General features: G+C 46.9%; 1 protein-coding gene across 4 annotated transcripts in view; it reads left to right on the top strand.

Moving 5' to 3' along the window:
- Nucleotides 1-24,986, top strand: part of AFAP1 (actin filament associated protein 1) — a 155,352-nt gene that overhangs the window by 20,721 nt on the left and 109,645 nt on the right. The gene's annotated exons all lie outside the window — the stretch shown is intronic.

The following is a 24,986-nucleotide window of genomic DNA, read 5'->3' as shown; positions in this document are numbered from 1 at the left end:
TTATTTTCCAGTCACAGGGCTTTACAATGATGACCTTTTCCCCCACAATTAATGGGAAATAAAACTCTAATTAATAGACACACATACTAATCATTTTAATTATTATACATTTTTAGCTGTTGTTCAGGCTTTGCTTGTGGTACTCATGTCAACAGGATCTGATATCATAGGTAGAAATCAGAATATTTAGGAAAAAATACTTAGAGTTCTATTTTTCAAACTTTCAAACTAGACATTTTACATTGTTCAGTATACAGTTGGAATTAAAGCTTCACAAAACAATACTTACCTGTAATATGGATGACGCACTAGCATATTTTTAATTTCATTAAAAAAATGGAGCTCATTGCCTGGAGCAATTGGACATCCACAGACCAAAAAAACAAAAGAAAACAAAACAAAACCTTGACCTAAACCTCACACCTTATATACAAAAATTAACTCAAAATGGATCACAGACTTAAATGTAAAACTATAAAGCTCTGAGGAAACAAAAACATAGAAACTCTTTGAGATTTAGAGCTAGGCAAAGAATTCTTCCTTGGACTCGACACAGAAAACACAGCCTATAAAAGGAAAAACTGGTAAGTTGGATGTACTGTAGAGCACAGAGAATATAGCCAATATTTTGTGATAACTTTAAATGGAGTATGATCTATAAAACATTGAATCACTATGTTGTACACCTGAAACGAATTTAATATTGTAAATCAACTATACTTTAATAAAAATAAATAAATCAAACATCTGAGTTATCTGTGCAGAGGGAAAAGAAAAGACTGTGTTAAGAGGATATAAAGACAAGCTACAGACCAGGAGAAAATATTTACAAACCACATGTGATAAAGGACTAGTATTTAGAATATATATTAAAAAAACCTCGAAATTCAACAGTAAAATAAACAATCTAATTAGCAAATGAGTAAAAGACATGGAGACATTTCATCAAAGAGGATGTACAGATGAGAAGTATGCACATGAAAATATTTTCAACATCATTAGCCATCAGGGAAGTGCAAATTAAGACCACAGTGAGGTATCACTACCCACCTACAGGAATGGCTAAAATAAAAAATAGTGACACCACCAAATGCTGGTGAGGATTCAGAGAAACTGGATCATACATGGCTGATGGGAACATAAAGTGGTGCAGCCACCCTGGAAAACAGTTTGGGAGTTTCTTAAAAAAAACTAAACATGCGGGATAGGGAGTTTGGGATTGACATGTACACACTGCTATATTTAAAATGGATAACCAACAAGGACCTACTGTATAGCACAGGGCACTCTGCTCAATATTATGTAACAACGTAAATGGGAAAAGAATTTGAAAAAGAATAGATACATGTATATGTGTAACTGAATCACTTTGCTGTACACCTGAAACTAACACAATATTGTTAATCAACTATGCTCTAATATAAAATAAAAAGTTAAAAAACAAACAAACAAACAAAAAACTAAACACGCAACTACCATAGGACTCAGTAATTACAATCCGGGACGAATTTATCCAGAGAAACGAAGACTAATGTTCGCACAGAAACCTGAACGTGAATGTTCATAGCAGCTTTATTCATAATACCCAGAACCTAGAGACAACCCAGATGTTTTCAGGGGCTGAGTGGGTTTATCCCTGAAGGGCTGTGGTACATCCACTCGCATGGAACACTATGCAATAAAAAGGAACATATTAATACACACAATAACCTGGATGAATCTCCAGAGAATTATACTGAGTGAAAAAGAAAGCCAATTCCCAAAGTTTAAATAAGTATAGGAATCCATTTATATATAGCATCCTTGAAATGACAAAATTGTAGAAATGGTGAACAGATTAGTGGGCCAGTGGTTAAGAAGGGGGGAGGAGGTGGGTGGGGAGTGGGAGTGACTATAAAAGGGCAACTGAGGAATCCTTGTGGTGCTGGAAATGGTCTGTAATTTGACTCTTCTGATGCCAGCATCCTGGTGTGAGATTGTACTATGGTTTTGCAAGATGTTACTACTGGGATAAATTGGGCAAAGAGTATGTGGGATTACATGTATATGTATAAGTGAATCACTTTGCTATACACCTGAAACTAACACAACATTTTAAATCAACTGTAGTCCAATATAAAATAAAAATTAAAAAGAAGAGTGTATGGGATTTCTTCTTCTTTCTTATAACTGCATGTAAATCTACAATTATTTCAAAATAAAAAGTTTAATTATTAAAAACATGCTGGCTGCTAAGCATTCAACTGATTTCATTATTTACCGGAAAACTCTTCTAGAGGAATTTAAATAAGAACTTTTGGCTTTTTGAAAATCATTGAGGTTCTTCTGAGATTTTATTTGCGCATTATAAAGAAATCAAACAGTGCAGAAAAGTACACACGTGAATGTTTTAAAAATCACTCCAATCCCACCCTTCAGAAGTTACCATAAATTTGAAAAGTATACTATTTCCTTCACCGCACATTTAATTTGCTTTCCTTCTGAAGGCTGTCATGGCAGTGATTACTCTCATTTTGACATTAGGAAATCAAGGCTTGGAGGATTTAGATGACTTGATCAAGGGCAAACGCTGAGTTAGTGGCCAGGAGCAGAGCTGGTTCCTCTGCGTTAAGACCCTTCCCAGTATCCTGTCTCGGGCCAGCCCTGCCCCATCCTCTCCTTGTCCCTGGGAGCAGTGATTCTCCAAGGGCGGTGCTCCGGCCCACGCACCTCTGTCACTTGGGAGCTTGTTACCAATGCCCCCACCTGTGGAATCAGAATTTTTGTTTTGATAAGGCCTCTGAGTGGTTCTGAGGATACTCTGAAGGGTATCGCCTTGATGATGTTTGAACAGCAGACTGGTGCACGTTAAAAAACAGAAAACGTGGGCTTCCCTGGTGGCACAGTGGTTGAGAATCCGCCTGCCAATGCAGGGGACACGGGTTCGAGCCCTGGTCTGGGAAGATCCCACATGCCGCGGAGCAACTGGGCCCGTGAGCCACAACTACTGAGCCTGCGCGTCTGGAGCCTGTGCTCCGCAACAAGAGAGGCCGCAACAGTGAGAGGCCCGCGCACCGCGATGAAGGGTGGCCCCCGCTCGCGGCAACTAGAGAAAGCCCTCGCACAGAAACGAAGACCCAGCACAGCCATAAATAAAATAAATAAGTAAATAAAAATTAAAAAACAAAACAAAACAAAACGTGAATGAACTTTTGCCACCGCTTCTGCTGCTCCTTCGCTGCACGCACTTCTGTTCACGGATTGTCCGGTCATTTGTGTCTCTGGTTCGGTTCTGAGCTCCAGGTTGTAGAACAGGTTCTGCAGGGGCGTCCAGCTCATCCAGGCACTCAGACAGCTGTTGACTAGGTAAAGGAGCCGGTGAACTTGACATGTTGATGATTGCTCAGTTTCTGTCCCAGCCTCCAGCATCTGGAGACTAGCCACCTCATGGCGGTTGCCACTGAGCTCCTTACGTGCCTTCCTTCCCTTCCCCAATTTTAAGTGTCCAGTCTGGTCTGTGCTGGACTTGGGAAATCAAAAACGATCGCATGTGTCCCTCACCTGGAGTTGCTCCTGCATCTCAGATCCAACCTATCCACATCATTCTTCCAGACCTGCTTCTCCTGCCTGGTTTGTTTTTACTCAGTTTATGGCATCCTTACTCATCCGTCTTTCAGACTAGAAACCTCCATGTTCTTATTCCCCTTCTTTCACCTCTGGGTCTATCTAGTTGGACCTCACCGTACATTTCTTTCAACTGTATTTTTTTCCTCTATCTAGCCTCACTGTTATGGCCCTGGGCTAGAACCTCATCGTGTTGCATTTGTTGTAATAAACATTTAATTCCTTCTCTGCCTCATCAGAGAATACTTGCCGCCCTGCATTTCCACATCGCCACTAGAATGATCTTTCCGAAATGCAAACGAGCTCGGCCTACGTAACCATCTCAACAAGTGTATGCTTTTTGTTAGAAATTTTATTACCTATCTTTGGGCATCCCAAGGATTCTAGGGAGACAAACCTGCTCATTTCTAAGATCAGGTGAGAATCCCTGGAGGGACCATGTGGAATGTTGGCAACAGTATTGGTTCTAGAAATGACATATACGTGCTGCTGTATTGAAAATGGATAACCAACAGGGACCTACTGTAGAGCACAGGGAACTCTGCTTAATATTCTGTAACAACCTAATTAGGAAAAGAATTTGAAAAAGAATAGATACATGTATAAGTATCAATGTAACTGAATCACTTTGCTGTACACCTGAAACTAACACAACATTGTAAATCAACTCTACTCCAATATAAAATAAAAACTTAAAAAAAAAAAAAAAAGAGGCCCCTTGTCCCGGTTCTCCTCCTCTTCGCTGGAAAAGTTACTTGATGTCTGTGAGTTTTGGTTTCATTCTCTTAAAATAGGCGTGTGATGAAACATACCCTGCAGTCACACAGGGCTGCTGGGAGGAGCAGAGGAGATGCAGGGCGGAAATGCTTTGCAGCCTGTAAAGCATTCTGTGCATGTGAGGGGCGGAGCGGCGTAAACAGCGTTTCTGGGATAATTGTATGAAACGCTTTAAAGCACGGTCGTAGGTCTGCCTGATGACACCCGTGGGTGCCTCCTATGACAGGGGGGGCCCAGCTCAGTTCAGAGTCTCTCCTGTTGCAGAGTCAGAGGTGCCCAATAGGATGCCCCTCCCCCGCCCTCAGCCTAGAAAAGACGAGGCTCTTTCCTGCCTATATTTGGTGGCATCAGCTCGGTGCTTTAGGGACGACGGGAATGAGCAGTGGATTGTGGAGAGGAGAGCTCACTGCCCACTAGCCAATTAGCCTGCACCCCACGGTGATGGGGCGGGGCGGGGAGAACGGGGAGGGGGAGTCGCTTCGTGGTAACTTGCCAAAGGCTTTCTGAACCCGTCTGCTCACAGAAGTGACCAGCATGAAAAGTAAAAGATCTGTTAGAGGCAGATGGACTGTATTAGTCCCGTACATTTATGGCTTTTGTGGCCTCAAAACAGCCCGTGACAGAGCTGCCAGGACTTGATAGCTTTCTGGGGAATGCTGGGTCAGCCAAGGGGCTGGGGAAGGGAGGGGAGACCGTCCATGCCCTGCTGCTCTGACCTGGCTGTGGTTACTGAAAAGAGACGCCTAAGTGGGATCTCTCAAGTACTTTTCTTAACCTCTTTAGGCTGCAGTAATTTTCATCGGTAACAGCAAAGGACTTCTCTGACAACTAGATGAGATTAATGCAGTAATGTATGTGGAAGTTTAGGAGGCTTGCAGGAAGTGAGCTTGAATTAGGGGCAGTGAGGAGCATTTGGCACGTAGAAGGTGCTTCAGATATTTGAGGAATGAATGAATGAATGCATGAACGAATGTGCAAATGAATGATAATCCCTCAGCTGTTGGGGTGAGAGTCAGAGCATGTGTGTCCCGCTGTCCCAGGCTACTAAGTAGGATGGGTGCTTAGTTCTCTGCTTTCCCTTTGGACTTTTTAAGAATGGGAAAAGGTCCTTCCTTGAGTTATTTTTCTGGTCAATGGCAGAAGCTCCTTTTTACCACTGTTAGATTCTGGAGCTTGAAGTAACACCTGTCTTTTTTTACACTTGACCCTCTCATTTAACTGTTGGCCACCCTGAGACCAGAGAGGAGGATGGACTTACCTAAGGTGACATTGCAAATTGGCCCCGGGGGCCAGGACTAGAGTCCCCAGCCCGTTGATTCCCAACAGCTGTGTTTTCTGTATTGTGCTGCTTTTCTGTTTCCACCCTTGACAAAACAGTAAATCTAAATTGTACTGTGCTCTCTCAGCGGGGAGGGTGCACTTTAAGTATGGCAGGTGGCCCAGACCTGAATTTTTCTTTCATGCTGTGTTCTCATGGCTCAGAGTTAATCCCTGGCTACTGACGGGGAAGATAAAGGAAGTTGTTTTGTATGTAAACTTATACAAGAGTATTTTTCCACCTGGGAGTTGATTTGGTTTGGACTGGAATAAATCTCTGGCACTGGTTTCTTTATCCTAAAAGCAGAGAGAACTGTAAACACTTTTTTAGGGGGTTGAGCCTGACTTGTCTTACTTGACCTGGGTTCCTAGTGCTTAGATTCTCAATAAGTGTTGGTGAACCGGGCGGAAGTGTGCGAGTGTCAGGGCGGTGGATTGCGCCGCCTCTCCTGAAGTGGAAGGTGCACGCTCACTGCACACCTGTTGAAACAGAATGGAGCCTGGGCATCTGTAAGTTTTAAAAGAGCCCCAGGTGACTGTGGTAGACGGTGAGGGTTGAGAACCCCTGTCCAAGGTGAGTGGGAGTCCTAGGTAACACAAGTGTTTTCTGCTTTCATCAGCTTAGAAGGGTTTTGGGTGCTTTGGGGTGATTAAAGAACATTGTGCAAATAGATGTGGAACTTACATAAATGCCATATCCTGCTACCATCTACCATGAATATGTTCACCAGTCCCTCAGTTTATTCTGATGTCTACGCATTCTACTTTCTCTTCACGGAATAACAATTTGACAGTTAGTTATGCAGGGCTACTACAAGTCTGGTTTGATTGGCATGGAAGGACCTGGGGTGAAGTGCTGTGTAGGTATTTGTTGCACTCCTGTCTGGTCCAGCTCTGTGCCCAGCAGCTGATAAATATTACCTCTAGGCAAGGGCTGTGGAGTCAGACTGCCTCGGTCTTGCTGACCAGCCGTGCAATTTGGGGAAAGTTGTTAAACTTTTCTGAACCTCACTTTCTTCCTCTATAAAATTGGGAAAACAGGTGTCATTATCATCTCACAGGATGGTTCAGAGGTGTAAGTGCAAACATGGATATAAGTGCATAGCGTAGCGCCTGTACCTAGCACATAGTAAGTGCTCAGTAAAGTTGTCATGATTATGTCATCATCATAGTTTTTCTTTTTTTATTAGGTTTTTTTAATAGTTTAGTTTTTCAATGTACATATTCAAAGCTAATAAATTTGTCAAAGATAGTTCATCCTTAGCCCTTGAACCAAGGATTTCTCTAGTTTTAACTGGTAGGGTTAATTCACCACTTAAATACGGGCCTCTTTAGCACCTTGTTTCAAACGAGTGTAGCCAAGGGATTTCACAACTGGAACCTTGCGTCTGAAAGCTGATTTTAATCCGTGTGAGTGATCAGTCCTGGAGCTCCATTTGTTTCTTTTGGTTTCTTCCTGGACACTCGTCTGCGGTGAGTTCTGGTACTGAAGGGGTGGTTTTATTGCGGCTTCATTAGTAACCTTAGGGAATATGACCTTATGCTGTAGGAAGCGCTGAGATGGTGTTATTTATGTGCCATCTGGGCAAAGTTATGTGCTTCCCATGGCTACCTGTGCTTTTTCTTCTTAGCTCTCTCTCATCAAGCTGATATTTTTTTCATCCGTTCCCCATTAGACTCGAAGTTCTATTTGAACCAGGACTCTGGTTGTTCTTGTCACCGCCAGGTCCTCCGTGCTTAGCAATGTCTCGCACATAGTAGGTGCTCACTAAATATTTAGCGAATGATAATCCAGCTGAACACAGGATAAATCCACAAGTTAAGATTTAAGCTGTGTGGTATGAATCCGACATCAGCCCAACTTAGTACATCAGTTTTGTTAATGCAAGTTGAAAATGTTTTAGTAGCTAACTTAGTTCAGTAGTCATTTATTGAGTGTCGTACAGGCCAGGCATTGGGGCTAGAAGGATGATATCTGATCCCTGCCCTCATGAACAAGCGGTCTGGTGAGGTGGATGGACACACAGCTATGATATAAGGTGGTACGGGGCACACTGTGTGCCCTTGGAGCAGAGGGTAGGGTTTGTACTTTATGAACACGGGTGACAAGTCCAAACACAATGGAAGTCACTTGTAACATATTCATGCTTGTATATTTTACAGGAAGCACCTACCTTTAAGTAGGTGCTAAATAAACTCTCTGATGGCTTTAGGCTGGGTCTTGTTTTTCTTTCCTTCACTAGGAAAAAAAACAAAGGGTAGCATTGCTGCAGGAGCTGTGGACCAGAGGCTAGGCGAGTAGCTTTTGGTTCTGGCTCTGTCACTAAACCAGACTATTTACTTCCGTTACCTGGGCACCAGGAGGGCTGGGCCATCTGATGTCGAAGCACCTTTGAGTTCTGACTCCGAGACTGATCCTTTCAATCCATCTTCCTCGGGAGTGGAGAAAGGACAGGGCAGTTTGGGAATTGTTCACCTGCGCTCCTGGGACTCTGCAGCCTAATTTTGGGTGAAGGTCGCCATCAGCGAGCTCAGGGAGAAGCATCCGCGAGCTGTCTGCTTGGTGCTCAGCTGCGAGGGGTCCGCAGTGTCTTAACTTTCCTTGGCGTTAGTGGAAGCGGCGTTGAGGTCCAGGCGTTAGCGGATGCTGAACTCATTGAAGCAGCACTCACGGAATCTCTGGCCTGAATATGTTTTCAGGATTCCGCCCAGCGTGATGTCTCTGGATTCAGCACAGGAAATTGGATATCATCATGTGACATTCGAATGCTCTTTTACCTTTGCTACAGGAATGTGCAAACACAGCTGTTGAGTCTAGCGGAGGCAGACCCCTTCTCTGCTCAGCCCTGCTCTAAGTTTGGGTGACTTCAAGCCCACGGAGGAGATAAAATGTGGTCTTGTATGTCAGCTTGCTTCTCTCTTGGAGACCTTGGGGGGAGTGACGCAGTGCCGGTCGCGGGCTGTTTGCACCCGAGCCCTAGACCCCGGCTGCATGTTACGTTGCTTTCGGTTGGGAGAAGGCAGGGGTGAGGGAGGGGAGGCGCTCGTCTTAACTCGATTTTACATGGTTGTTATTAATGGTAACCATGGTTTCTCACGTTTGTGTTTTGCTTCATAGTTCACTAGGAATTTTTAAATCCATTATCTCATTTTATCCTCTCAGCAGTTCTGTGAAAAAGGCAGGTCCGCGTTCATGCCTTCTGTTTTCCAGTGACTTTACCGTGACTTGCAGAAGTTGAGAGCCTTGATCAAGGTCGTGGGCTGAGTTAGCGGCCGAGCTGGGAGTAGATCTCGGACCTCTGGTGACCCCGTTCCTTCCTTGCTGTCACACCAGTGCTCTGCACCCCGTAACGGCACACGTTCGGGTTAGTCTTCTGTGGGTCCCTTACATCTGGGGAGGGGTTCTGGGAGGTTGCAGTTCAGTTCAGAGCCTTTCGATGTCCCGTCCTCTGTCTCCTTCCTCCCGATGCGTGGGCATCCCTGAAGGCCGCAGGCTGACCTTGTGTGTGGGGCTGTGTGAACCTTCTGAATGAGCTGTAGACGGGGGACCCCCTGTGCCCACCTCCACATGCCCGGCTTGGACTGACCTGAACATCACTCTCCTTACAGGAATGGGGTATGGTGTGTGCTACGTTCTTTTCTTTTTGATTCAAGCTAGTGAGGGCCAAAGTGGAAACCAAGGATGGCAGTTAGCGAGCTGCCTTAAAATCGTGATGTAGAATCTCGCGCTCCCCAGCGTGAGCTCCTCAGGGCTATGGCCGGGTCGCGTTCCTCTGTGTCATTGCCGCAGTGCTACCTGGGGTTTGGGTCGCAGTCAACGTGTGATCAGTGCTCGCTGTGCCTGAGTGGAAGGCCAGCAAAGGTAGTAAATCTGGAAAACGGCAAGTCAGTTAAAGGAATTTTTACTAAAGACATTTGCAAAAGAAATCTTTTTAGAAAAGTGGACCTGTTTCTCGGTTGGGATTTAATTTCAGCTCTGAAAAGCAGCTGTGTGCCCAGAGGGCTTTGGGGTTTTGCTTCGTGACACATGAACTTAATTCGATGTTGTATGACTGTGTTATCCTTTTGTGGCTTTACTGGACCTTCCTCCCAAATGGAGTAGATTTTTTCTATAAAATCACATTTCCTTTTTGAGAAGTCTAACAGTAATTTTATGGGATGATCTCCTGCTTCTTCAACCCGAACGATGACCTGCCAAGAACCAGATACACTGCTTTCGGCTCTGGGAACGGGGTCTGCTTTCTGCCTTCGCAGCCGAAGGGAGAAGGATGCTGTCAGAGCTGAAAAACAAGACACGTGTCTGCGTCCTGGTCCTTCCCCATTGCTGTTCCATGTCTCTAAGCTGGCATCTCTTTCAGCTTTGAGGAGCTGAACGGGTGTGTGTACACAGGCTGTAGGGAGTAAGGTGTCCTGGTTTTCTCCCGCCTGGCTCTCTGACTTTGGATAAGTCACATGGGGTCACTGAGTGACCTTCCCTTTCTGTCATGCTTTCCTCGAAGGGTTTTTGGAAGAGTCAGTGAGGTAATGCGTGTGCAAGTGCTTTGTACTTTTTAAAAAACTGAAGTATCGTTGATTTACACAATTATATTTGTTTCAGATGTACAGTATAGTGATTCAGTATTTTTATAGATTACACTTCATTAAAAGTTATTGGAAGATAATGGCTGTAATTCCCTGTGCTATGTGTACTTTTAAATTTTGGAAAATTTCAAGCCTGTGTGTATTTTTGAAGCATATGTAATTGGCTGGGCTCTGGGCACTTGGATCTCAGGACGGTGCCACCTCCCTACTGGTAAGAGCGCCTCCTGGGCCTTAGCTGTTGTGCAGACAGACAGTATGGTTCGTGCCTCAACACCTGCTTTCCGTCTGGGAGTCTGGAGCTTGACACACCAGGCAGAGGGGGCCCGTGGGACCAGCCCCCAGTGCACTCTGCACTGGGTCTCTGACGAGCTTCCCTGGGGGACAGTACTTCACATGTGTTGTCACTGTGTGACTCCACTGGGAGAGGATTCTGGAAGCTTGTGCCTGGCTTCCTCTGAATTTCGCCCCGTGTGCCTCGTCAGTTTGCTGACTCGCTTTGTACCTGCCCGCTGTGACAAACCACAGCTCTGAGTGTGCCTGTACACTCTCTTGGGAATCCTCCTAGCCGACCATCGACCCTGGGGGTGGTTGACAGAGGTCCTTTTCTTTTCTAAGCATTAATAAATATGTAGATGTTTTTAATAAAATGGGTATTGTATCTTTTTTTTTTTTAATTTTTTAAATTTATTTATTTATTTTTAATTTATGGCTATGTTGGGTCTTCGTTTCTGTGCGAGGGCTTTCTCTAGTTGTGGCAAGCGGGGGCCACTCTTCATCGCTGTGCGCGGGCCTCTCACTATCGCGGCCTCTCCTGTTGCGGAGCACAGGCTCCAGACACGCAGGCTCAGTAATTGTGGCTCACGGGCCTAGCCGCTCCACGGCATGTGGGATCCTCCCAGACCAGGGCTCGAACCCGTGTCCCCTGCATTAGCAGGCAGACCCTCAACCACTGCGCCACCAGGGAAGCCCTATTGTATCTTTTTGAGATCTCTTTTTTTTTTTTTTTTAAGAGAAATGGGGTCAAGGTCAAGGAAGGGCTCATAGAGCAACTGACCTTTTTTTTAAAAAAAATATTTATTTATTTATTTTTGGCTGTGTTGGGTCTTCGTTTCTGTGCGAGGGCCTTCTCCAGCTGCGGTGAGCAGGGGCCACTCCTCATCGCAGTGCGCGGGCCTCTCACTATCGCGGCCTCTCCTATTGCAGGGCACAGGCTCCAGACGCGCAGGCTCAGTAGTTGTGGCTCACGGGCCCAGTAGCTCCGCAGCATGTGGGATCTTCCCAGACCAGGGCCCGAACCCGTGTCCTCTGCGTTGGCAGGCAGATTCTCAACCACTGCGCCACCAGGGAAGCCCCTTTGAGATCTCTTTTATCCAACAAATACCAATGAGCATTTTATCATATCATTAAATATTCTTTCAAAACATGATTTATAATTATCTCAAATTGTGTCTTAAAGGTTTATGCAGTGTTAGGAGTTGGAATTTTCCAATTCATAGCGCTCTTATAGGTAATGAAAATCCTTGTTTGTAGAACTTGGTGTGCATCTGTGATTATTTTCCTGGGACAGATTGTTCTTGGAGTGAGAAGGTGACAGGACGTGATCACGCGTGCGATCTGATAGACATGCTACATTGTTCATCGGAAAGGTGGTCTCCATCCACACCGCCGTGAGCAGTGCACACGGGCAGCCCTGTCCGTGCGTCCTCACTGATACTAAGGATGATCATTTAAAACAGTTATTTGTCCATTTGATAAATAACTGATGGTATATTTTAACTTGCATTTTTGAGTGTCAGCGAGGTTGAGTGGTTTGTCATGTGTTCGTTAGCTCTTTTTTCTAACTCATCTGTTCATATCTTTTGGATCGAGAGTAGTGGGATTTTCCACCTTTTGCCCAGGTATTTTCTGCTGTTTATTCTGGGCTGTGGCGGTGATCTCTGAGGCAGAAGGCCCTACACCCTCCCTCTGCTATGTCTGCTGTATGCCTGCACAGCCGGACGTCCACGGCCGGTGCTGGAGAAGTGGGCTTTGGTTAGGATGAGAAGCGTGGCATCTGTCACCCGCTGACTCAGCGCATCCTTAAAAAAGAAGGCAGCAAGTGTGCATCGCGGTTAGTATCTGCCGTGGGAAAGAGCCAGTGAAATCCCGGGGACGACAGTGATGGCGGTGGCAGCTCTTGGGAAGAGACTGGACAGGAGGAGGCCCTCCACATGTCACTGTTGCTGTAATGGTGTCAGTATCTCCGCCAGGATGGCTCCATGCCTTTATCAGGAAGTATGAAAAAGACCCACAAAGGGAGAACCTGAATAAGTGAACTAATCCTGCAGAATTGTGAGAACGACTCAGGAGATGGTTGAGGGCAGAAGCGAAGAGTCAGTTGTGCCGAGGATGTCTTCAGGGGGAGCGTAGATCCCGTTGCGGCTGGGTTCTGCCGAGGCACATGTGGCTGCCGGAAGATGTTAGGGTCGGCGGCAAAGTGCGATGCAGGCCTGGGCCAGCTGCCAAGGCGCCCCCTTCTGGCTAAAGTGGCCTGGCCTTTTACCTCCTTTCCGGGGGACAGGCTGTCCGTACTCTGTTCATTTGAGGTGGTGTGGAGGTGCCTCGTGGGTTGTGGGAGTGTCGCAGCTAAAGCCCCCTCAGGCCCCTTGGGTGATACAGCAGGGATAGCGTGTGGTATTCATCACACGTGTGTGCGGTTATTCCTGAATGCGAGGAGGAGGGCGCTCTGGAGGGACATATGACATACTGTTACCATCAGCTGCCTCTGAGGATGGGATTGGGATTGGAGATTGTAGTGAAGGGGGAGATTTCCCTGTTTTGTATAAGTCTGAGTGTTTATTCTGCTGTTTTATTATTCTCTGAGTCTCGACTACTTTTAAGTTTTGATAACATTTGCAACTGAAGCAAGATTTACTTTTGAAAATTTGAAAAAAAATACTGAATAACCTGTGACCATGGAGAAAATACGTGGTTGCCTCATATTTTCCTCCTCGGTTTCCTCACCTATAACATGGGGATGATGTGGTACTGATTTAATAGGGTTGGAGCGAGAGAAAACTCAGAGCCTGGCACCTTGTCAGTGCACAGTAAACGTTGTTATTATTTCAAGTTTTAGCGGAAAAGGTATTATGAGCTGTTGCCGTGTTGGAAAGAACCTGAACTCAATGCCGTATAAATCGTGTGGTGGGGAAGGCATCACTTTGGGCATCAGGAGACTGCAGCTGTGTAATCTGGGCAGCTTTCTGGATTCCCTGCTCCCCTGTTCTCTCACCTGTAAAAGGGAAGCATGTCTGTGTTGCAGGACTGCGGGGGTGGGTTACAGGACACGCGACAAACCTGAAAGTTGCCTGAGATGACAGAGCAAGAAAACGCAGGGAGCAGTATTTATCGGGAGAGCAAAGTGTTGTCTGTGTGTGTGGCGAGCTGCTGCCTCTTGTTTTTCACGTGTCAAGGGAAAGGGGGGTGGCCTCGTGGAATCCATCTGACAGCCGTCTGATTTGGCCAGTTGTCATTTGCTGTCATCAGAGCAGCAGTTGCTGAAGGGACAGCTTGCCTTGATCTGCATATTTGGGTGTTTGTGCTATGTATAAACAATTAGAAAAGACGTGGAAGGCTGTGTACGCAAGCTGGCAAAGGCAGCAGAACACGGACCGTCTGTTAGCCCGGGTTGCACGTGCGCGGGCACAAGGCAGTGAAATAAACAAACACATTTGCCCCTATTTAAAAGTTTCTCTGAAAAAGAAAAAAAGGCATTCAGCCATTGGCCATATGGTTTAGAGATTTTTCCTTGAAACGTGTGAGTTGGACTATCAGACATCTGAAATCTGAAGCTGTTTTAAAACATTGCCCTAATTTTGATGAGTTCCCCGCCACCGCCTCAGCACACATACACTTTTTTTTTTTTTCCATTATGAGGAGGGAAGGATGGAGGGGAGGAGAGTGTCAGTTTGCAAAGGCTTTTGTTCCAGTCGGTCTGTCCTGTCCTTCCTCTGGTACCCTGTTCCCTGTTTACGTTTCACGACGTGAGCCTCTCGGTGCCTTGTCCGGCGGTAGAGACATTCGTTCTCCCCTTTCCTGCTCTGTTTTTTCCTAGAGCATTTCTCGCTCTCTAAGGTGTTTTTTTGGTTTGTCTGTCTCCACCTCTCTGAAGGCCGAGATGACTGTCTGTTGTGTTCACTGCTTTGTCACCGGTGCCTGGCATGTAGATTAATCAATACTTGTTGAATGAATGGGCTGAAAAAAACCTGTCATTCTTCTTCCTTCTGCCACGTCATGAAAAATGCTTTTGGACGAAGCTGTCTGAAAGGGAATGGGGAGTAGTGTCAGCAATTGGGGTTGTGCAAGTGGCTGCCGGATGGCTTTTCATCCCAAATACTTCACCTGGAGGAAGGTGTGTGGCTGGAGTACAAGCACGGAGAGGGGTCCTTTGGGAAATTAGCTCAGTGCCCCAGCTTTTCAGGTAGGGGTGTGATGTTGCCGTCTGTATTATGGGAAGGGCTGCTGGAGCCTAGAATCTCAGGCTTATAAAACCCAGTGCAGATGAAAATCAAGCTTGAGGCACAAGAAGGTGATTTGCCCAAGGTCACCCAGGTAGAGTTGGGACCAGGACCTATGCCTGTCTTCCCAGGACCTTTTAACTGCCCACCACACGCCCTCTTTACTGCTAAAGCCATCTGCCTTGACTCTGAATATGTAATAACACGGGAGAAATTGTTCTCAGGTGTCCCAGGATGCAGAGAAAAAAAAAAAAACCCAGCAGCTTAAAATAATGTTCACAAATCTTGTATCCAGAGTGAGTGGCGCTTTTCCACAATTCCTTTACATTTCACAACGCGTTTCATTTTCTCAGAAGTTTTATAAAACAGGTAAGACCAAAGAAGGAGTTGGCGGAACAGCAACTTTAGAAAAAGGAAAAAAATCAGATCAGGGAGTTACAATTTCTCTTTTATTCCCCATCAAGAACTTCAGGCTTCTGTCTGAGGTGCAGCTCGGACCCGATGAGGAACTACAGTGTGGCTGGTCTTTATCCACAATTTTAGAACAACAGATGCGGCTCCGACCCTACCCTCTAATAGTGGTCTTATTAATTTTAAATTGGAACGACGGGGGAACAGATGGCGAGGTGGGGGTGCGTATTTAGGTGTTCGGCCATCCATAGCTTTTACTTCCGTGCATTGCATTGGGATTTGAGACTGGCTGAGCCCACGGAGCGCTGGTGATTATCCGTCCCCTCACCAGCTGGGTTCCTTTTCATCGCCTCCTGGGTCCAGAAGGATTGCTCCTGTAGCAGTTAGTAAAGATAGATTGCTGATTGTTTTGAAAGCATGAAAGTTTATTTGCACCACCCCAGATTCTGAAGCAGAGCTATCCAAAGGTTGTCTTCTCTAGTGTAGTTCAAAGCTGGGTGATTTTTAAAAATTACATTAGCCAACAAAAGTCTTCTTTACTCGTTAATTGTGTATATTATTGATGTGAGTGAGGTATACACCACTGCAGAGGCCCTGGGACTTTGTTGACACGAAGATGTGAAACCTCCAACGTAAACTGGATTTTCTAAATTATCGGGGCATAGACGCCGTGCACCAGAGACGTACGTTTATTAAAGAGATCTCCTTCTGTTTTGTCTGTGTTCACAGTTTACGTCAGTGTTTAGAAAAACGGCAATAGAACGAGTCCAGCCCCCTGCTCATACCTCCATAAAATCCGAAGGAGCTTGCAGGGTGGCGCGTTCCCTGCCTCTCAGAGTTGGATGGCTCCGTCACTGAAGGTCCTTTCCTGGCCACGCACCTTTCCCCTCCACCTCTGCTCTCTCACCAGAGGGATGGCCCTGCCGCAGTCTTCCGCGGCCCGGCAGGCCTGCGGGGTGAGGCGTGGGGCTGCCGCAGCGCCTGCCGACCCGGCGGAGGTCAGTCTTGCCACTGCAGCTGCATCTGGCCCTCGTGTAGCGCACAGGAAGCATGTGTCGTTCCGCAGAACAAGAGATGAAGGTGGTGGGAATGGGATCTCTTCATCACAATGCGCCGGGTATTTTAATCGTGGGTGGAAAGCCATGGAAAAGTCTGTGATACCCGACATTTGATGTCAGAAGGAAGTCAGGGATGTGGAATGAGAATAGAGAGAGTTCCGCTGTAAGAGGTGCACCAGCTTCATTAGATGAGCCCTTCTTCCACCTCCTACGAGGCAGACACGGACGATCGCTCCATCTCACATCTTGCTTACGAATTTGCCGTATAATCATGTGCAAAGTTACGTGATTCAGTGATACTTGTAATCATCAAGAATGTCCTTCTTGCAGGTTCTAAGAGGTCAGGATTTATTCAGTGTTAATTTGCTATTGAGAGCTTTATTCCTGGTCAGATATGTAAGTTAGGTGTTCTCCTGGCAGGGTTGTTGCAGGTGTTTGCTATGGCTCAGACCTAAGGGAAGTACATGAGTTTGAATACAGTTTAAACCATGAATAACTGAAACACAGCCAGGTGCTTTGGGCCGTATTGTTTACTAATCACTGTTATGCTTCTCAGTCAGGACTACTGAATTCTTTTTTTTTTTTTTTAACATCTTTATTGGAGTATAATTGCTTTACAATGGTGTGTTAGTTTCTGCTTTATAACAGAGTGAATCAGTTATACATATACATATGTCCCCATATCCCCTCCCTCTTGCGTCTCCCTCCCCCCTCCCTATCCCACCCCTCTAGGTGGTCACAAAGCACCGAGCTGATCTCCCTGTGCTATGCGGCTGCTTCCCACTAGCTACCTATTTTACATTTGGTAGTGTATATATGTCCCTGTCACTCTCTCACTTCGTCCCAGCTTACCCTTCCCCCTCCCCGTGTCCTCAAGTCCATTCTCTACGTCTGTGTCTTTATTCCTGTCCTGCCCCTAGGTTCTTCAGAACCGTTTTTTTTTTTTTTTTAGATTCCATACATATGTGTTAGCATACGGTATTTATTTTTCTCTTTCTGATTTACTTCACTCTGTATGACAGTCTCTAGGACCATCCACCTCGCTACAAATAACTCAATTTCGTTTCTTTTTATGGCTAACAGGCCTGATGAATTCTTGAGCCCTCCTACACACACACACACACACACACACACACTTTTTTAAAAAAAGACCATAGCCCATTGGGTGGCCACTATCATTCAGGCCCCGATTTGCCATCTCTGGTTCAAACGTATCCCAAGCCCAGTGTTCCTTCTGTTTCTCTCTCACTTCCCTGGTATCACCAGTCAGCCTGCCTCTGACATCTGTCCTCAGCTCTTGGAAGCCACAGGGGCTGGGAGCGCCTTCACGATTACCAGGGTCTTATCCCGCCCTGGGGATGGGAGGGAGTCGCCAGAGGCTGGGGCTTGTTAGGTGCATGTGCTATTTGTTAATGATGAGATTTTATTTTGTGCAGGCAACTCATAATGTGCTTAGTAGGGTGGGAAATGTTTTGACTTCTGCCCTTCCTAGGGAGAGAGAGCTTGTGAACCCACCCTTGCTTCCCACAAGAAAAATACGATTTGCAGATCAGCACATCCTGTATGCCTGCACATTGACTGACAGCTGTCCTTGACCTCATCATTCACTCAGCCACTGCTTCTTGAGCAGTGCGTGTGGTCCTACCATGGTAGGTACTCTGCTAGGCTCTAGGAACAACCCGTATGAAACCAACGGTGCAGGGAACTAATATGTAGAACGGCTAGATCTTTGTAAGCGCCGTTGCGGGGATGCTGTCAGGTGCGAAACAGCTCAGGTATCACCTCATCGAGGGGGTTACACATCTTATCAGCACGCTTCCATAGCTCTGCACCCCCTGTAGAGTGCTCATTACATCGTTGTGAAATTCTCTGCTCATGTGTCGCTCCTTTCTGTTCAGTTGAGAACTGTCTAAGGACAGGCTGTGGACTATGGATCCAGTTTTTTTTTGTTGTTGTTTTTATTCACACTGCCTAGCACAGTAGGACAAGATAGGCAAGGGCTTGTTAGTGTTTCATGAAACAATGGATGGGCTTAAGGGAGTTTGTCCCCAGGTTGGCCGGGGGGACACAGGATGGGTTCACAGAGGGAGAGAGTGGGTTTTGGTTGTTTCACAACTCTTCCACTTGAAATAATTCAAACTTATGGAAAAGCTGCAAAAACAGTGCAAAGAATTCTTGTATGCTGTTCACCCAGATTTCCCCAAACATTTTACGACACTTGCTCCTTCTCTGTCTGTCTCTGTCTCTCTCTCTGTGTCTCTATTTTTTTTCCTGAAATGTTTGAGAGTGGAGGATAGGTTACAGGGGTGGGGTGCAGAGGTGGAAGAGAAGAGGTGAGTTGGGAGCCTTTCCAGAGGCAAGAAGGTGATGGCTTGGGCCTGGCTGGGAACAGCAGGGAAGTGAGAAGTGGTTAGGCCTGGTCCATATTTTGAAGGGAGACCTTGTAAGATTTGCTGATGGGTTGGATGACACGAGTGAGAAAAAGAAGCTTTGAGGATGGCTTCAGGAATTTTGGCCTAAGTAACCAGAAGACCAGAGATGCTGTTACTGGGATGTGGAAGACATGGGGGAGGGGGAGTGGGTTTGGGCAGTTTTGGGGGGGTGGTTATGCTAAATCTGAGGTCCAAGTGCAGAGGCCGTGAAGTGTTGGGGAGGGAAAACAGAAAGCAGGACGCCAAAGAACACGAGTAATTCATAAAGATAGAATTAGCTGCTTTTATCATTAAGCAAAACGAATACTCTGCATGCAGAGCGGCTCCAAAGCTGTTGGGTATTTTCAGCTCTGTTTACCTGGGGTGAAACCTGCCGTCTCTATACATTTTCCCTCCAGTAGTAAACGGCCGGTATTCAGCTTGCATCAGCCATCGCACTGAGCTTGCTCTGACCTCCTGGTTTTCGTAAGTCGCCATCAGTTTCCTCTGACCTCTTGTTTTCATGATTCGTTGTCACCACCGCCTGTCCTTTGCCCCCCACATGGGATGCGCCATCTCCTTCAGCATCCCGCAGGAAGGTTAGATTCAGTTCAGTTTCCCCGCAGAAGGCGGCTGGAAATATGAGTTTGGAGTTGGGGGCAAAGTCTAAACTGAAGGCAGACATTTAGGGGTGACCACTGTAGTTAAAATCATGGGCTTGGAGGAAATCACCCAGGGAATGAGTATAATTAGGGGAGAAGAAAAGCTCAAACCTGGGTCCCTTCAACATTTGGAGATGGGAAAGATGAAAACAGCAGGGGAAGCAAGGCGACAGAAGTAAAGGAAGGGGTGCCCGGAAACCAAGCTAGGAAGTGTTTCCAGAAGGGCGGGTGACGGGTACGCCGTCAGACGCCTCCAGGTGGGTGAAGTGAGGGTGGGGCTTGTGGTAGGTGCCACGGGTGGCTCTACAGGAGCTGTGTCAGGAGGGTGGGGACAGAGGGATGATGGAGCCGGACAGAGAGGGGGACGTGACGTAGACGTCTCTGTGGAGGTGGTTGGTTTGACTGAGTAAGGCTTGTTTTAGATGCTTGGTCATGACGGCATGAAGTATGATTTAGTATATCTTTTAACCTCTGGACCCTCACCCTGGGGAGCAGATGGGCATCCTTTAGCCAGAAAACTAAATGTGTATTAAAAAAAATCTCTTTTAATTGTGGGTTGGAGGTGTTTTGGGCTTTACAAAGAAAATTACCTCTGTAGAAATGGGGCTCTTTGGATTAATTCTAAAAAGAAATATTTTGTAGGAGGATACACGTTTTATTATGTAAATGGTAAGGTGAGAGAGTGGGGTTTTTAATGGAAGCAAAGATTATTGAGCTGGTAGTTGCTAAAACTGCTAATATTTTTGAGAGAGAGACGTTGTTAATGAGATGTCAGTCTGTTATATATTGGTTCTGTGTCCTTAGGTAAATTATTTATCCTCTGTGAGAGTTTTCTCTTCTACGAAATGACAGTATCTACCCTGCAGGTTAGATTGTTATTAAGTTTTTTTTAATGACTTGTTTGGAAGAGCAGTTCTCCTTAGGTTTATTGGTGGTTCATGAAATATACAAGGGAGAGTAGATTTGGTTTCTCTGGGGCAGGAACAGCTATAGTTTATTGAGAGCTTACTATGTGCTGTGACTGATCTGTATTAGGCAAGCTATTTAAAAAAAAAAAAAAAAAATCCAAAACCTGTTGACAAGGCTCTGCTCACCCTCATTTTATGGAGGGAGGGATGATATGTCCCCGTGTACGCAAGGCCGCATCCAGGTAGTGGTGGAGCAGAATTTCACCCCAGTCCCTTCAGCACCAGAGTCCGTGCTCTCTCGCTGCACGGGGACCACGCTGTCCCCCCAGTTTGGATCCCTCCCGGATCACGTGCATTCTCTGGGCGCTGCGGCTCCAAACCCTGAAAGCTCCTGTGAGACCACCCGCCTTCTTTAATTGGCTTCCATTAACACACGGACATATGTCACCCGGACGTGGGTGCCCACGCCCTCCCCATCCGCACATCACGGTGCCGGGCCCCATCTGCCAGGGGAGCAGGGGCCGGGAGACAGACGGCCATCCTGCCGCCTCCCTGGGGGTGAGCCCGGCAGCCCCTCCTTCCCCTCCAGTTTGAGCCTCATTCTGTACCTGCTGTCAGGAACCCTGGAGGCTTGCCCTCTTCTGCTGTCAGAGAGACCAGGATGGAAGAAGAGCCTGGGGCCTCAGCCTCTCACGCTGGCATGTGGTAGGAACCGGATTAATTCAGAAGCCCAACTTCAGGCTTGTCCATTGGAGGCCTGTCACATAAGGGGGCCGTGAAGGAAAGGATGATGGACCAGATTTCCATAAGGAGTGGAAACAGTTACGGAGGCTGGTGGATTCAAACACAGATCATACTCTGTCTCCCTGTGATGCAGAGTCAGCATTAACAGCAGGAAAACCACTGCCCTTGGGCAGTGGGCTGGGCCTCTCATTTCTAACTGGCATCCCTGTTTTCTAGCTTTTACCGGGCTTGCCTTAAAATACAGTTCTTTTTTCCCCCCCATTTAATGTACGCTTTATTGGTTGTAAATATTGGTACATATTGAATTTTTAAAATTACTGCACCATGATTTTTAAAATGAGTTTTTTCTTGTCCCTCTTATTGGGCCCGTCACAAGTGGACTAAGCACTTCAATTATGCTGTGTCCCTATCAGCAGAAGCCCCCTAAAATACAACTCTTATCTGTCCCCGAGTTTGCATTGCTCTAGTTGCTTCTGCAACGTTGGAATTGTTTCCAGGGTCTTGGATTTCAGGGTTTTCTTTTCGGAGTTTATTTCCCTGAATACCCAGATCAGAGGTGAAAAAACTTCTTCTATAAAGGGTCACGTTGTAAATGTTTTGGGCTTTAGGTCACTGTTGCCATCACTTTACTGTGCTCTCCTAGCATGAAAGCAGCCTTAGACAATACATAAGTGAAGGGGCGTGGATGTGCCCCAGTAAAACCATATTTACAGAAATAGGCTTCCGGCCAGATTGGGCAGTTTCCCCTCCACCCCCCAACTTAGATGGATGAGGCTAGGGATAAGCTTATGCACACATTGAACCCTGGTGTCCAGTCATCTTAGATCTGGTTGAACCTGACCGTTTGCAGAACGTCAGGCAGATGCAAGCACATCTTTGGGGGTGTTATTCCTTATGGAGCTCTCTCCTCTCCTGCCTGCTTTGCTGGTGGTTTGGATTAGGGTTCTGTTGAGGCCTCCGGTGCTCACGGAGGTTGTGGCGGGAGGGTGAGTGATGCAGCAATGTTTCCGTTGTCTCTTTAAGGAGCGTTGCTGCTCTCCGCGTCTGCATTGGACACGCCCTTTCCTTGGTGCATCAGACTCAGTGTGGCTTAGGGCCTGGCTTCTCTAAGTGGGACCCGCGGACTGGGGGCTCCTGAGAAATGCAGGCTCTCAGGCCCCACCCCAGACCTGCGGAGTCAGCATCTGCAGTTTCACCAGACCGCTCGGTGAGCTGTAGCCCATGAAAGTTTGAGAAGCACCATTTTACACTATTCCAGTCTTGAGGATGGAAAGGAAGCATTGGAAAAGACCCTTTTATCTTCAGCTTTTTAACATTGAAAGTGTAATCAACTGTAGAGCTGTGAAGGCAGTCCTATGTCTTTTCAGACATCCTATAAGTGTCCTAATTGACTGTTCTTTTCCTGACTGGAAAGGGATGTCACGGCCCACTAGTGGCGTGGTGTAAAAATTCTAGACTAGTTAAAGGTTTGAGGCTGCAGCGCTGCGCCCCCCTCGCAGCATGACCGGGCAAATCCCTCCATCTCTCTGTGCCTGAGTGTCTCCTGCGTGGTACAAGACAGTTAGGACAGGCTGATGTGTAAAGCTCTTATTGGTTGCAAGTGTTCTATTTTATCTTTTACAGGCAGTGTGCTTTGATCCTCCTCCTGCCCCCGCCATCTCTGGGAGATTTGGAGATTTCCATTCCCCGTTCTCATATGTGCCCCCCTCCTCCCTTTCCCCTTTTGACTGATGCTCTGCAATTTCAGCGCAGCTGGCAGGGGTCAAGGGTGAGATCTAAGATGGGTTGTAACTGTAGAGCTTCAGAATTGCTGAGAGGAAAAGCCAGCATGCCGAGGGGTCGCCATTTCCGTTTGTCGTTAGGACATAGTTCTGGGGAGTTACAGGCGGTTGAGGCTTGCTCGCTGGGAAGGTCTAAAGTCTTAGAGGTATTTTCAGCATCCAGGAAGCCTCTGCCTCGACTTCATCCACCAGATCCGAAGGTCTAGTTTCAGATGACTTAATTAGGGCGGGCTTTTTGATTCAAATAAAGTAGTGGCTGGAGAGATGCTATAATTCAGTTGGAAGTGTGAAATGACGGCGTTTTATAGGAAATACCTATTGCCTCAGTTATGGGAAACATGATATCTTACAGCTGGCAGCGCATCCTAATGACCCTGGACCTCCCTCCCCTCTCCCCTCAGGGAGTGCAGAGCTCTGTGAGCAGCTTTCTCACCCTGGAACCTCTTGCCTCTCCTTCCTCCACAAAGCCCGCTGTCCCAGTCGTCTCTCTGGACATCTGCAGAGCCTTAGGTGTTCCGACTGGGCAGCTGGTGGCCGCAGCACAGGCTGGCAGGGCGATCTTTCATTCTGAGCAGAGAGGCCTCAGTGTCTTTTTAAATGATGCTTCTCCATTTAGAGGTGGTGCCAGGGCCCCTTCTGTGCCCGAGGGCTTGAATTAGCACCGTCCCCAGGGGGCTTTAGGGGCAGGGCGGTGTCATAGGAAGCGCACTGTCGAGCAACCAGACACGCACGTGTGCCATCAGCTGGGCTGGGGCCTGGAAGTCCCTGTTCCTCCCTGAGCTTCCAGGGCTACATCTGTGAACCCAGAGTTTTAGGTAAGGAGCCCTTGTCGTGTCGGGAGAATTCAGCCAGTAGGATGGCAGACGCCTTAGCAAGTGCTTCAGCCCCTCGCTGCCTCTGTGTGATATTGACTGCAGGAGGGATGCGTGATGGGGGCGTGCAGGGCTGGGGGCCGGGAAGCGTCTCCTTCCCTGCACACCTTGCCTGGGTTTCGCTTCCTCGCCGGGTCTTTGGGGACCCAGGGGCGGCACGTGGCCTGTCTCCCTGCCTGGTGGAGGGGGACCGTGAACTCATGTAGCCAGACGTCTCCCCTCCCGCTGTCCAACGGAGAGGCTTGCACTGCAGCAGGGTCTTGTCACCTCTGGAAGGAGATAGAACTGGTTGGGGTGAAATTTGTTCCTTCCTCCCAGCGGTGTGGCCTGCGTTCATCCACCTCACCGGTGACACGAGCGTAAAGCCTGTTGTTTCAACGAGACCATGTTTATGCGTTCAGCCTTCCTTTCCTTTCCCCTTTGTTTGTGTTCCTTCTTCTGATTAGAAGGAAAACTCATTCATGAATAAAGATACACTGCAACTTTCCGGTAATGAAGAGAACTCAGCTCATTAGAGCTTTCTGAGTTTCTTTTCTTTTTTTTTTTTAATTAATTAATTAATTTATTTATTTTTGGCTGTGTTGGGTCTTCGTTTCTGTGCGAGGGCTTTCTCTAGTTGTGGAGAGCGGGGGCCACTCTTCATCGCGGTGCGCGGGCCTCTCACTGTCGCGGCCTCTCTTGTTGCGGAGCACAGGCTCCAGACGCGCAGGCTCAGTAGTTGTGGCTCACGGGCCTAGTTGCTCCGCGACATGTGGGATCTTCTCAGACCAGGGCTCGAACCCGTGTCCCCTGCATTGGCAGGCAGATTCCCAACCACTGCGCCACCAGGGAAGCCCTGAGTTTCTGCCTAAGATTAGGAACCCTGCTTTCTTCCTTGTAAACACAGAATTAGCTCTCCATGTACCAAGCCAGTCCAGTGCTCTTACTTCCTGTTTATTGCTGTTGTGGGGCCGAATCTTTTCTTAAAATTCCACTTACCTAGATTTTCTTAAAATTCCATTTATCCAGCATTATCAGATGAAATATGCAGAGTGTCTTCTGTTTAATTTTACTTCACCTTCACTAGTTAGGTTTTCTTTTCCCTCTGACTCTTAATTCCCACCTCTGATGCGCTTCCCTTCAGCCCAGAGTCCCCGTGCATGAAGACAGGAGCGTGTCTGTCACCCGCTCAGACCAAGGCAGCCACTGATCTGCTTTCTGTTAGTGCAGATTAGTTTTGCTGGTTCTAGAATTTCATAAAAATGGGATCATATAAGTATGCCTCTTGTGTGTCTGGCTTCTTTCTCTTAGATTCTTTTTTGAGATTCCTCTGAGTTATGCATTGGATAGTTTGTTTCTTTTTATTGCTAAGAAATATTCCATTGT

This window comes from Balaenoptera musculus, chromosome 5, assembly GCF_009873245.2.
Source record: "Balaenoptera musculus isolate JJ_BM4_2016_0621 chromosome 5, mBalMus1.pri.v3, whole genome shotgun sequence".
NCBI lineage: Eukaryota > Metazoa > Chordata > Mammalia > Artiodactyla > Balaenopteridae > Balaenoptera > Balaenoptera musculus.
The sequence above is the reverse complement of the archived record's forward strand: the minus strand, read 5'-3'. Positions and strand labels throughout refer to the sequence as shown.